We start from the raw sequence: 13,772 nt of genomic DNA on the forward strand, positions 1-13,772 counted from the left end.
GCGTATTTCTCAACTAGACAGATTTTGATTCTCTCTTGAACTTGAAGATGTACAGATCAGTAAGTGCAAGAGTATTGATAGCAGGTAAGGCGTCTACAAACTTGTAAACTTGTTAGACTTCTTCCTCGACCGTTGTTCTTGATGATCTATATATAGAATCAGGATTCCAACGGTCTAATCTTCTAGATGGACACATAGAATGCGCCCATTGGAAAGCCTCCATAGTATAAGAGTACAACAGGCTCTATGAACAAGGATCGTGGCCGTACCAAACTGGTAGTGCGCCGGATATTCTTCTAGAACTGTCATTTACTAAACAAGTAGTGGGAGGAATATTCGCGTACATGTCGTTGATTCATCTGATAAAAATAGCTGGCGTACCGGTCAATACAGATGAGTAGAGTAGAAGTAGTGTACATCTAGTTGATCGTGGATAGACGTATGCTAACTTCAAACAGCTATTGAAGCGAGGCATTAGACGTGCTCCATTAGACTGCCAAGTCTAATGAAATCAGACTGCACGTCTAACTACGTATCTGTTTGATTGCACGTCTAACTATGTATCTGTTAGATTGTACGTCTAACTACGTATCTGTTAGACTACACGTTTAACTACGTATCTGTTAGACTGTACGTCTAACTAGCAACACGTATAACTAGCCTTTTTCAGTTCATGTCTAATTTAGCATAGTTTTAATGCACCTGCATAAAATCAATTAGACGGCTTAGGTTCATTCTTCATCAAAGTTTTACTAATACATCATTAAAATAACGTTAGTCAAACAAATTTGACCCAACAATTTCCCCCTTTTTGATGATGTTAAAACTTCACAAAATTAATAAGATAAGATAACCACCCATCAAATTAAAATAAGAATAATACTAGTTCACAAACATTAAACGTAAGTTCCAAAAATCAAGTTCCAAAAACAAACTAAAGATAAATAAAGAAAAGAGAATATTGTCCTTCTCCTTTCACGTTTGGATCATCAAACCCTTCACCAGTCAGAGATTGTGTAATTGAGGGATGGGAGCACGGCCACCACTGGGAGCACGGTCACCCCTTCCACCACTTCCACCACCTTGGTCACCACCGCGACCTCCGCCTCTTTTGAAGCTTTTCTTTTTGATCTAGTGTCTATTGAAGCACCACCTCTTAAGTTATTGCCACCTCCTATTGAACTACCTCTTGAACTACCTTCCCCCTTTTTAACATTATCAGCTTCAAGGGCAATAAGAGCTTTCTCTTTCTCAACGGCAGTATCAACGTCTTCCATTGCTTAAATCGATCTTGCAAAAGAGTCAGCTTGTTCCATACGTTCAGTGTCGGCTCTATTCTTATGCTTGGTTACCTCAACCATTTGATTTTGAACAAGATTCATTCCCGTCATAATTTCCTGGTGAATATTTAAGTAAAATTCTCTTTGTTCCTCAAACATCGTCGATTGTCTTTTGAAAATATTCTTTTCAAACATGGAATAGGTAGTGTTGACGATGTTGACTTCGTAAGTATTTCTCTTCATCGTCTTCTCCAATTCTTTATGAGTTGCTATAAAAGAAGAAAATTCTTTCTTCTTTGAACTGTATCCCTCTCAAGATTCTTCATTCTGGACTGCATATCCAGCATATTTTTCTGAAGAGTGCTCATCATTTCCACCATAGACTTTAAGAGCTTTACGCCTCCAAGGGAGATTTCTTCAGTAGATGACACTTCTTGAGAGTTGGCAAGAGCAGTTTGAATGAGACTAACATGAGTATGCACCTGCATAGAATGCTCTGGTTCTTCTTCCTCAGATGTATCTTTAGACTTCTCTTGATCTTTGCAAAAGTCTTAACAAACCTTAAGAATCTGTTCTGAAGCTTCTCCATGATGAAGAGGTAACTCAGTAACTCTTTCAAAAATGTTGGTAGCTGTTATTTCAGGAGGAGATGGAGGAGATGGAAATCCTTCTAATGAATTTTAATTTTCAGTTTGTTCCCCCTCAGCTGAAGGACTCTTATCAGATTCGTCTTCTTTCAAGGGTTCCCCCTCAGATTGTACTTCATTAGGCTGATCAGTCTCTGTCTCTTTCACTGAAGATTTTTCTTCCTCTAGAACAAGGGTTTCCAATACTTCTGATTCTTGTTGAACAAGCGGTTGAATAGTTTCAGTATTATTCTCCTCTTCTTCAATGATTGGATCAAGTTGAATGGGATCCTGAGTCTGAACTATATGGGGTGGGCCAGAAGGCGTTTCTCTTCAACATAAGCATTCCCCAATTCAATAAGGTGAGCAACAACTTGCTATTCTTCTTGTGAAATCAAATTATTATCCTTAGAAATTTGCATCGGCTCGTCTTCATCTGATGGATTATAAAATGGATTCAACCCTGAACAGTCGGCATTATGAACAAATCTGAGAACCGTTGAGCTATAGCCTTGCAAGATTTGATCAAGTCTCTTTAAGGTTTTTCTTCTGCAGCAGCATTTCTTTCCAACGGATTGAAATTAGATTTTTTTTGCTTAAAGCAGGGGAAAGAGAGCACGACCTCTGATGTTCGCTTCCACCAGATCTTTCCTCTTGAGAGCCTCATAGACCTCATAGGTTTTAGCCCACTTCAGGACTCGTTTCTCCACATTAACCAACTTCATCTATTTTTCGTTGACCCCTTTTTATTTAATAACTTGATCATACCCATTAGCCACTCTGTTCAACACCTAGGTGTCGAAGATATTAATCTCCGCATCTGCTTTCGCATTAGCTTGATCCATCATTAGATTGAGAATACATGTTGCTTCAGAAACTTTCTCATTAGATTCAGTTGCGATAGCCTTGCCTTTTCCAATAACCTCAACTAGTTTAGGAATTGGCTTTGGTTCACTGATAGATATGCCAGCAGATCTCCTGGTGGCTCTTATAATCTCATGAGGCGTTAAGGGCTTGGAAAAACGCCCTATTAAGACCTTATACTAGACTCCTTTTCCCTTGACAACAGACTTTTCTTGAATAATCTTAGATACAGGTGGCCCGACATTCGACAGAATATGATCCTGTTCAGACAATACTACAGCAACAGGGGTTGGAACAACACCCTTCTCTATTTCGGCAATAACAATAGCTTCAGCAGCTACAGGTTCTTTTGGGCGGAAAGGAGATAGAATCCTGTCAAGACTTTCAACAATTGGACCAGCTGGCTCAACAGTTGGCCCGACAGTTAGTTCCAACACAGGAACAGAAACAGATACTAGTTGTTCCAATATAGGAACACTAAAAGTAGGCACTTCGGCCAGAGAAGGAGGGGGAATTACCTTAGACAATTCCTTGGATAACTTAGACACCCTAGGTGCCTATAACTGATCACCTTTTGATACAGAAGACTTTGTCGACTTTTTCAACTGGCGGCGGATGGAGAAAGCAAAGACATAGCGATGGCTGCAAGGGAAGGAGGACCTTGCTTTGCTATAGAGTCAACCACTCTATAATCTTTCTTTGACGAGCTTTTTTGGCTATTAGAACTAGCCTCTGAATCATTAACAGTTCTAGCCTCTTTGCCCCCGTAGAGAGAATAGAGGCTGCAGGTTGCTTGGATCGAGTGACAGATTTGTCACCCGTCTGTTGGCTAGACGTGCCAGAGAAAGACTCCTTTGAGTTCTTCATTCTTGTAAGTGTGTTAGCAACAGTGAAAATGTTGAGCACACGGCTAGTGTGAATAGCCTCACCTTCTCCCATAGGAACCCCCATATATTCTAGAATTCAGCTGAGTTGGGCAGCGAATCCCACACTTTTCTTGTTCTTAGGCTCAATCGACCCACAAAGATTAGAGAAGAGCGTCGAAGCCCAATTGACTTGAATACCCTTTGAAATATCCGTCATATAATCGAAACGATCTTGACTATATAGATGAAAAGAACCTACTCTTCCTTGAAGAGCCTTCGCAACGATGTCGTTCAATAGAATAAAGTGCGGCTTGAGAACCTTCTTACTTCTATTTATCCTGATTTTTTAACCATCGGCCGAAAAAGCAGTCTTCATTTCTGTGATAGTTTCTGCTGGAAGATGAAGATTAAAAGTGTGGCCCTCCGATGGAAGTTCAAAGAACTCCGCATAAGATGCCTCATCAAAAGAAATAATCGTTTCGTTCACAATCGCAGAAATAGAATCACCAACCATGGTCGCCGACTTGAAGAACTCCCGAACTTCCTTTTCATGGAAAATAAAAGGATCGCCGAGATATTTTCCGAGGCCGGAATACTCCAATGATCGGAATATATCAACCACTTCTTATTGATCGAAAGAATACACCGAAGGGAAATTTACCAACAAAGTACAGTGACCAAGGGTATTGTTCATGTTAGCCATTAGAGAGAAGATGAACAGACTCAAGATGAACAGAAGTTAGAGAAAGTTAGGGTTCTTAAGAAATTTGTGAGCGTAAAGGTTTCAATCGTATCCAATATGTCCTTAAATAGACTTCGAAGAGTCGCATGGCTTAACCGTCACTTTACACAAAAGTAGGTCACACTATTTAATATTAGACGTCTTTTCCCAAAGATAGTCATTATTAATTTAGGGGTGTATCAGTCATTTTCTTTTAACTTAAAAGACATGTGTCTTCAAGTTACTCGAAAGTGACTGTTTCAATGTTTAAGCGGGGAAATTAGATGACACCGCATAGAGGACAGTTGTCCTTGATCAGTTTTTGAAAAAGAAGTGTCTAATAGCACACGTAGTTAGACGTTTTTCTTACTTTTACAATCCATATGATTTAAGCGTCTATTAGACGCATGAGTCTATTAGACGCAGGTGTCTAATCACGTGTCTTATAGATGTCTAAATGTCTATTAGACGTCGACGTCTAATTACGCATGAACAACACGTATTAGACGTGTGTTTGGTTAGACGTGAATGTCCAATTACTCGTGTCTTATAAACGTCTAAACGTCTATTAGACATCAACGTCTAACCGTGCGGGTTATTAACCAAGACAGTTTAACTTAGAAGCATAAAATGTGTAAATAAAAATACGTCTAAGTACTTGCCTTTTCTTTTAGACATCCTCGTCTAATATACCGATTAAGGCTTTAGTTTGCGTGCATCTTTATTTATACAGTAATTTTCCCTCTTAATTTATGCATAAAGAAAAATAAATAATTGTTTTGAGGTCCTTCAGATCAAAAATATTTTTAAGGCAGAAAACACTTAGTCCTTAGGAGTGGTGAGTGCCACTGTTGATCTTCTAGAGCATGTACTCAGAAAAGTGTGCTCCAAGATTCCTTGCTGCATCTTTCTTGTATCACATACATAAGAAAATATTTACAACATTTGGTACCCACGTTCACTTGGGTCCTCGATCAATTAGTCCCTTGGGAATCCATATTTGATTTATTTTGATGAATTTCCCATTTTATGTTGTAATAAGTGCGTTTGATTTTGACTTAGCAGCCGCATTTCTACTAGCCACTGATCCCTTAGCTTTAGAGGATGATTTTCTTTTAAAACTCCTTGACTTTGAGGTAGGTTTTAGATAGCCAGACTTGCTGGATGCTTCCAACTTAATTTCAGCCAGCTAACAGTCGACGGAACATAGGTTATTTCATCCTTCAAAGCTAACTCATCATGGATTGGATCAGTTTCAGTATCAGTTACACTCCCTTTGATAAAACTTATTGGCTTAAGCTTGTCAGTTGCTGAGTTTAACTTTTTACAAGACTGGTTTGGGTCATTGCTATCAAATCCTAAACCGGATTTGGATCCAGCAGGTTTCAATAGACAGATCTGATATTTGACAAATTCTCCAGACCTTGTTCAAGCACTAACAATATAGTTTAACCATTTGTTTTCGAAAGAGAGGGTTTGTATCTGTTCTTTGAGCATCTCATTCTTAGATGAGATCTGGACCTTGCCATTTTCAAGAATGTTTGGTTCTAGAGTTTGAGATAAAATAGGTTGAGACACTTCATAGGAAGAATTTATTTTATTCTGGGATTATGATAGCTTTCTATACTCTATGACCATATAATTTAGTGCAGCTACCAGTTCTTCTCTTGAAAATTTTCAGAACGGAAGTCAAATACCTCAAATTCCTGAGCTTCTTCTTCTCTTGCCATGAAACAAGAAACCTCGTCATCATCACTGTCGCTGGATGATGAGTTAGAATCACTATAGTTCCATTTGTTCTTCCCGTCTCCTGCCCAAAGAGCCTTCAGCTCCTTTTCTTTGTCCTTCTTCTTCTCATCACGCTTCGGCTTCCGACATTACGATTTGTAATGACCTAAAATACCACAGTTAAAACACTTAACATTAGCTTTAGATTTATTATCGTCATTGGTATTTAAGGAGCTTGAGTTAGAGCTGATCTCCTTCATGAATTTGCCAAACTTCTTCACGAAGAGAGACATAACATCACTACTGAGCAGATGTCTTCACATCAAGGGAAACGGGTGGCTCTTCTGCAGTCACCAAGGCTTTGGTAATGATGGTGGATGAGGGTTGATCTTCTTCAATCCTTGAGTTCAACTCGAACTCATATGCCTTGAGATAAGAAAACAGATCGAAAAGCCCGATCTTGTTGAGGTTTTTGGATTCCCTCATTGCCATCGTCTTTATGTCCCACTCCCTTGGTAAAACTCGCATGACCTTGATAGCAATATCCCTGTTGCTATAGGTCTTGCCAAGAATGGATAGAGTGGAGATAACCTTTCGAAACCTTGCGTCAAACTCAATCATTGTTTCTCCAGGACACATTTTGAAGTAGTTGAACTACTAAGTGGAAACCATAATTTTGTTCTCTTTGGTCTACTCATTACCATCACATAGTTGAGTGAGTCTGTCCCAGATCTCCTTGGTAGTTTCACACTCGATGATGTAGTTGAACATGTTGTCGTCAAGAGATATGTATAGAACGTCTAATGCCATGTTGTTGAGGTTATTCCTCCTCTTATCTTGGCTGGTCCATTCGAATTTGTCCTTTTCGATTTTAATGGGACCATCTATGATAACACTCCACATGTCATCATGAAGAGAGGAAAGATGAGCACGGACTCTCTTCTTCCACACAATGTAGTATTCTTTTGAGAACATAGGGTTTGCGGTGGCACTGACATCTTTGGATATGGTCGACATTCTTGGTGATAGCTTGAGAATAGAAACATAGCTCTGATACCAATTTATCAGATCAGTGTAATCAATAGAGACGGGGGTCTAACTATTGATTACAACTTAGGACAAACGGATTGATAAAAATCCTATTAGGGATTAATATCAATTTCTATTCTTCACAAACCCTTGCAAACACATGAAGCGATTCTAACCACCGGAAGGATTTACTATACTTCTTTGAATCAAATACAGTTTACTGGCTAGCTAACTGTTGAACAGAACAGGCTCTGTTCAACTTACAATATGATTAAGAGTACTTCTCAACTAGACAGATTTTGATTATCTCTTGAACTTGAAGATGTACAGATTAGTAAGTGTAAGAGTACTGATAACAGGTAAGGCGTGTAAAAACTTGTAAACTTGTTAGACTTCTTCCTCGACCGTTGTCCTTGAAGACAAATATATAGAGTCAGGAAACCAACAATCGAATCTTCTAGATGGACACATGGCACGTGCCCATTGGAAAGCCTCCATAGTACAAGAGTACAGAAGGCTCTATGCACAAGGATCGTGGTCGTACCGAACTGGTAGTGCACCAGATATTCTTCTAGAACTGTCCTTTACTGAACAAGTAGTGGGAGGAATATTCGTGTACGTGGCGATCATTCATTGGATACAAATAGATGGCGTACCAGTCTACATAGATGAATAGAGAAGGAGTAGCGTACAACTAGTTGAACGTGGGTAGATGTATGCTAACATCAAACAGCTGCTGAAGCGAGGCATTAGACGTGCTCCATTAAACTGCCAAGTCTAATAAAATCAGACTGCACGTCTAACTACGTATTTGTTAGACTGTACATCTAACTACGTATCTGTTAGACTGTACGTCTAACTACGTATCTATTAGATTGTACGTCTAACTACGTATCTGTTAGACTGCACGTCTAACTACGTATCTGTTAGACTACACGTCTAACTACGTATCTGTTAGACTGCACATCTAACTACGTATTTGTTAGATTGCACGTTTAACTACATATCTATTAGAATGCATGTCTAACTACATATCTATTAAACTGCACGTCTAACTACGTATCTGTTAAACTGCACGTCTAACTACGTATCTGTTAAACTGCACGTCTAACTATGTATCTGTTAGAGTACATGTCTAACTACGTATCTGTTAGACTACACGTTTAACTACGTATCTATTAGACTGCATGTTTAACTACGTATCTGTTAGACTGCACGGTTAACTACGTATTTGTTACACTGCACGTTTAACCACGTATTTGTTAGATTACACATCTAACTACGTATCTATTAAACTACACGTCTAATTACGTATATGTTAGAGTGTACGTCTAACTACGTATCTGTTAGAGTGCACGTCTAACTACGTATCTATTAGACTGCACGTCTAACTATATATTTGTTAGATTGCACGTATAACTACGTATCTGTTAGACTGAACGTCTAACTACATATCTATTAAACTACACGTCTAACTATGTATCTGTTAGACTGCACGTCTAACTACTTATCTGTTAGACTACACGTCTAACTATGTATCTGTTAAATTGCACGTCTAACTAGAAACATGTCTAATTAACTTGTTTCAGTTAATGTCTAATTTAGCATAGTTTTAATGCACCTACACAAAAACAATTAGACGACTTAACTTCATTCTTTATCAAAGTTTTACTATTACATCGTTAAAATAACGTTAGTCAAACTAATTTGACCCAACATTAAGGTTTGAGAAGAAGGGGTGACGTAGGAATTTTATCTCCGAACATCCATAAATCTTGTGTTGTGTTTCCTATCCACTCCATACCTCCTTATCGCTGTTTAAACCGTGTGTGTGTTGCTTCAAGTTGAAACAAACTATTCCGCACTTGAACTCGGTTCAAGAGTTTTCGAAAACTTGCGTAGTATAGATGTCGATATTAACTTCTAACCGAGTTCATATCAACCGACGTGTTGTGTAAGCATTCGTCCAAGTCAGAGCCCTAGTCTCCTTCGGCGATCCTGATCCTAACAGCAATTTTGATCACCCTCATCAATATACTTATCCTATCTTTATTTGAAATGAGGAATAAGTAAGGGACGAATACTAAGTGAATGTGTTGGGTCAAATTATTTTGACTAAGTGTTGAAATAATTTACCCACTGATATTTTGATGATGAAATAATCTATGAGTTTTGATACAGGTGTATTAAGACAACATGTCTCTTGACTTGGATCTAATGAGGCACATTAGACCGATTTTGATCATCATTCGCTTAGAATTAGACGTACAATCTAACTCATCGGAGTTAGACGTGTAAGTCTAATATACGTGTAAAGAATTAGACGGATAGTCTAATGAATACACGGAATTAGACGCCAGTCTAATGGAATTAGACGTACAGTCTAACTCATCGGAGTTAGACGTGTAAGTCTAATAGACGTGTAAAGAATTAGACGAATAGTCTAATGAATACACGGAATTAGACGCAAGTCTAATGGAATTAGACGTACAGTTTAACTCATCGAAGTTAGACTTGTAAGTTTAATAGACGTATAAAGAATTAGACGGATAGTCTAATGAATACACGGAATTTGACGTGGCAGTCTAACTCAGTAGAGTTAGACGTTCCAGTCTAATGGTTATTTTATAATTAGACGAGTAGTCTAATTAGTGAAAGTTAGACGTGAGTTAGAACCGGAATTAGACGTGGCAGTCTAACTTAGTGGAGTTAGACGTGCCAGTCTAATGGCTATTATAATTAGACGGGTAGTCTAATTAGTGAAAGTTAGACGTGAGTCTAACTCTTTCAGATTAGTCTGAGGTAGAACCGAAATTATACGTGGCAGTCTAACTCAGTGGAGTTAGACGTGCCGGTCTAATGGTTATTTTATAATTAGACGGGTAGTCTAATTAGTGAAAGTTAGATGTGAGTCTAACTCCTTCAGATTAGTCTGAGGTAAAACCGAAATTAGACGTGACAGTCTAACTCAGTGGAGTTAGACGTGCCGGTCTAATGGTTATTTTATAATTAGACGGGTAGTCTAATTAGTGAAAGTTAGACGTAAATCTAACTCCTTCAGACAAGTCTGAGGTAGAACCAGAATTAGACGTGTCAGTCTAACTCGGTGGAGTTAGACGTGCCGGTCTAATGGTTATTTTATAATTAGACGGGTAGTCTAATTAGTAAAAGTTAGATGGAGTCTAACTCCTTCAGACAAGTCTGAGGTAGAACCGGAATTAGACGTGGCAGTCTAACTTAGTGGAGTTAGACGTGCCGGTCTAATGGTTATTTTATAATTAGACGGGTAGTCTAATTAGTGAAATTTAGACGTGAGTCTAACTCCTTCAGACAAGTCTGAGGTAGAACCAGAATTAGATGTGGCAGTCTAACTCAGTGGAGTTAGACGTGCCGGTCTAATGGTTATTTTATAATTAGACGGGTAGTCTAATTAGTGAAAGTTAGACGTGAGTCTAACTCCTTCAGACAAGTCTGAGGTAGAACCGGAATTAGACGTGTAGTCTAACTCAGTGGAGTTAGATGTACCCGTCTAATGGTTATTGTAATTAGACGCGAGTCTAATTCTATTTAGACCAGGCAGTCTAATAGACGTTTTTCATTAGAAGGAGTTGACTTATTTCATTAGACTGATTTTCTCAAATCCGTCTAACTGAAATACGTCTAATGCTCTGTTTAAGCAGTACACTTGAATCTAGCATTTCTCCTACCCACGTGTTATAGTTGTACCCTACTCCTGCTCCACTTTCCTGTGAAGATTAATACAACAACTATATGCATCCAATCAAGGAATGCCACGTAAGAGAATTTTCCTCACATTACTCATTTTCAGGTACATCCCTGATGGAATATTCGGTGCACTACCAGTTTGGTACGGCCACGATCCTTGTGCTCAGATCCTGCTGTGTACAATGAAGGCTTTCCAATGGAAGAGTGCCACGTATCACTCTTGAAGATTCGACCATTAGTCCCTGCTCAGTATTTAATCAATCTTAAGGACAACGGACAATGTGCCTCAACCAATCTTACAAACAAGCAATCTGATTTTGTAGAGAGAGACTACTCAATCATCTTGCTTACTAAACTTATTCTGTGAATCTTCTTTCTAATTGTACTGTGTGTGAATCGAGAGAGCTAGAATCAAAACACCATTAGCTGAGTGATATTCTTCATTTTGTAATTGTACAGAAAGTGTTCTATTCAATAGTGAGCTAAGTGTGTGTAAACTGTATTTGATTCTCATCATATTATAGTGAATCCTTCCGGTGGTTGGAAGAAGGGGTGACGTAGGAGAGTTTCTCCGAACATCCATAAACAAACTGTTGTGTTCTTCATTTCTGTCATCTTTTCATATTTCATCTTGTGCTTCAAACCCAAGTAAACAATTCCGCCTTGAATCTGTTTCAAGTGTTTACACAAGTTTGCGTAGAATAGAAAGAGATATTAATCCCTAACAGGATTTCTATCAAACTGTTTTTCATAAGTCATCATCATTATCCAGACCCCGTCTCTATTGATAAAGCCGATCCTATCAGAATGATAGTTAGGAAATGGGTAAAGGTTTTTCACCATTTATTGGTTTTTCATATAATGTTTGTTTTTATTTAACGAATTTAATTAATTTTTGTTTTTGCTTGAGACATTTTGGTATTATTACCATCATCATCATTATTTTTATGTTGCATGTAATTTTATTTCTTACTTTTGAAGTGATAAAACCGAAGGTCGAGCTCAATTACATTCACTCTCTCTTAGAGTTGCAAGTAAATACTGGTAGGTCATGTTTTTTTTTAAAAAATAGACTTTTATATAACTTTTTAACCAATTATCAATTTATCTCTTCAAATGAGCTAAGTTGTCAAAACCGAGTAGAATCGGGTGAGTCGATAGCGGGTCAAAGGAATAACCACAAAATACATTTATGAGGATGTTTTCTAACGGGGAGATAGAAAAATAATATTTTATTAAGTAATGATTGTATGAAGCAATAATCCAATTTCACAAAGATGGTCTTGTAGCTTAGTAGGGTAAATCGTAAATTGTATGAGTCAAAGGTCGAAAGTTTGAGCCTCACCTAGACCATTTATTTTTTGTCTACTTAAAATATGTTTGTGCAAATTCTATTATCTATTTATTAATGGCATGTTGATTTCGGTAGTTAAAATTTGTCTAGTAGCGACGAAATTAACTACGGTAGAAATATCTAGTAGGTAATTATCAATAAACTTCAATTGTAATATAACAATATTGACAATATTATAAAACCATCGCCATTGAACTTACACCAAGAATTAATATATTTTCTATTAAAGAGATAACAAAGAAATATATTTTTAATGTGAAATCTTTGTATTCGTGACTTTGGAAACTTCAATTAAAATGACTCTTTTAAACATATCATCTATTAAATAGTGATGGTATTATAACTTAATTGGTTAGAGTGTTGAAGAATGAGCGACTGGTTAATAATTATTACAATTGTAATTTTATTGATAATTAGCTACTATAAAATTGTTTTGTCGCTAAATTCGTCATTGTTGAACCAATTTTTACTTGTCAAATCAACATGCTATTAAAAATAGACAATCAAAAATGCACATAAATATTATAAATAAGTGCAACAAAATAGACAATGAAATATGCACAAAAATATTGTAGGTAAAGAAGAAAGCTCAACAAAAATTATTGGTCTAGGTGAGGCTCGAACTCACGACCTTCGGCTCATAAGACCAACGCTCTAACCAACTGAGCTACAAGACCATCTCTATGTAGTAAAAGATATGTATCAAATATTCAGGTTATTACCTAAGCATGTATACAAAAAATTATCAATAAAATATATCTTGTACATGTATTTTGCAAGAATGTTGTTATCGTTACGCTATCGATTCCTCAAAACACGTCATCGCTACGAACGGTAATGCAAAGTAGAAGATGCACGGCCTAGGTTGTATCTTTCTTCTTTTCTTTAGTATTTTAAATGTAGGGTTACAAAATTGGTGCCTACTTGATGAGGTCATCTTCTCCAAACTCTGTCCAAGAGAGGCATTCTATAAACACTATATTTTAATACCCCGAAATTAAAATGAGTGTAATTAATTCTGTAATTCAAACGATATTTTTAAAAATAGTTAGATTTGGGAAACCTAACACGTTCAAATTGAAAGGTTCGGAAAATCTTTAATTTTGAATGTAATATTGATGTTAGTAATTTTGATCACCCTCATCAATCTACTTATCCTATCTTTATTTGAAATGAGGACTAAGTAATGGACAAATACTATGTTGGATCAAAGTATTTTGACTAATCGAAATTTTGATGATGAGTTTGTGTAAAACTTAAACTAAGCCGTCTAATTATTTTTTGATGTAGGTGTATCGAAAACATTCTAAATTAGACTAAGTCTAAATAAGATTCATTAGACTTACTGGTTATTAGACGCATTAAGTTAGACGTGCAGACTAACGAATACACAGTTAGACATGCAGTCTAATAGATGCATAGTTAGACGTGTAGTCTAACAGATGTGTAGTTAGACGTGCAGTTTAACAGATGTGTAGTTAGACGTGCAGTCTAACAGATGCGTAGTTAGACGTGTAGTCTAATAGATGCTTAGTTAGACGTGCAGTCTAACAGAGGCGCAGATAGACGTGCAGTCTA

General features: G+C 37.3%; 1 non-coding gene across 1 annotated transcript; it reads right to left on the reverse strand.

The window, feature by feature from the left end:
- Positions 1-12,797: 12,797 nt before the first annotated feature.
- On the reverse strand, positions 12,798-12,871 carry TRNAI-UAU. The gene has a single exon. It is a non-coding gene; the product is annotated as a tRNA-Ile (tRNA).
- Positions 12,872-13,772: the final 901 nt, after the last annotated feature.

The sequence above is a fragment of the Impatiens glandulifera genome, chromosome 6 (genome assembly GCF_907164915.1).
Source record: "Impatiens glandulifera chromosome 6, dImpGla2.1, whole genome shotgun sequence".
In the NCBI taxonomy this organism is placed as follows: Eukaryota; Viridiplantae; Streptophyta; class Magnoliopsida; order Ericales; family Balsaminaceae; genus Impatiens; species Impatiens glandulifera.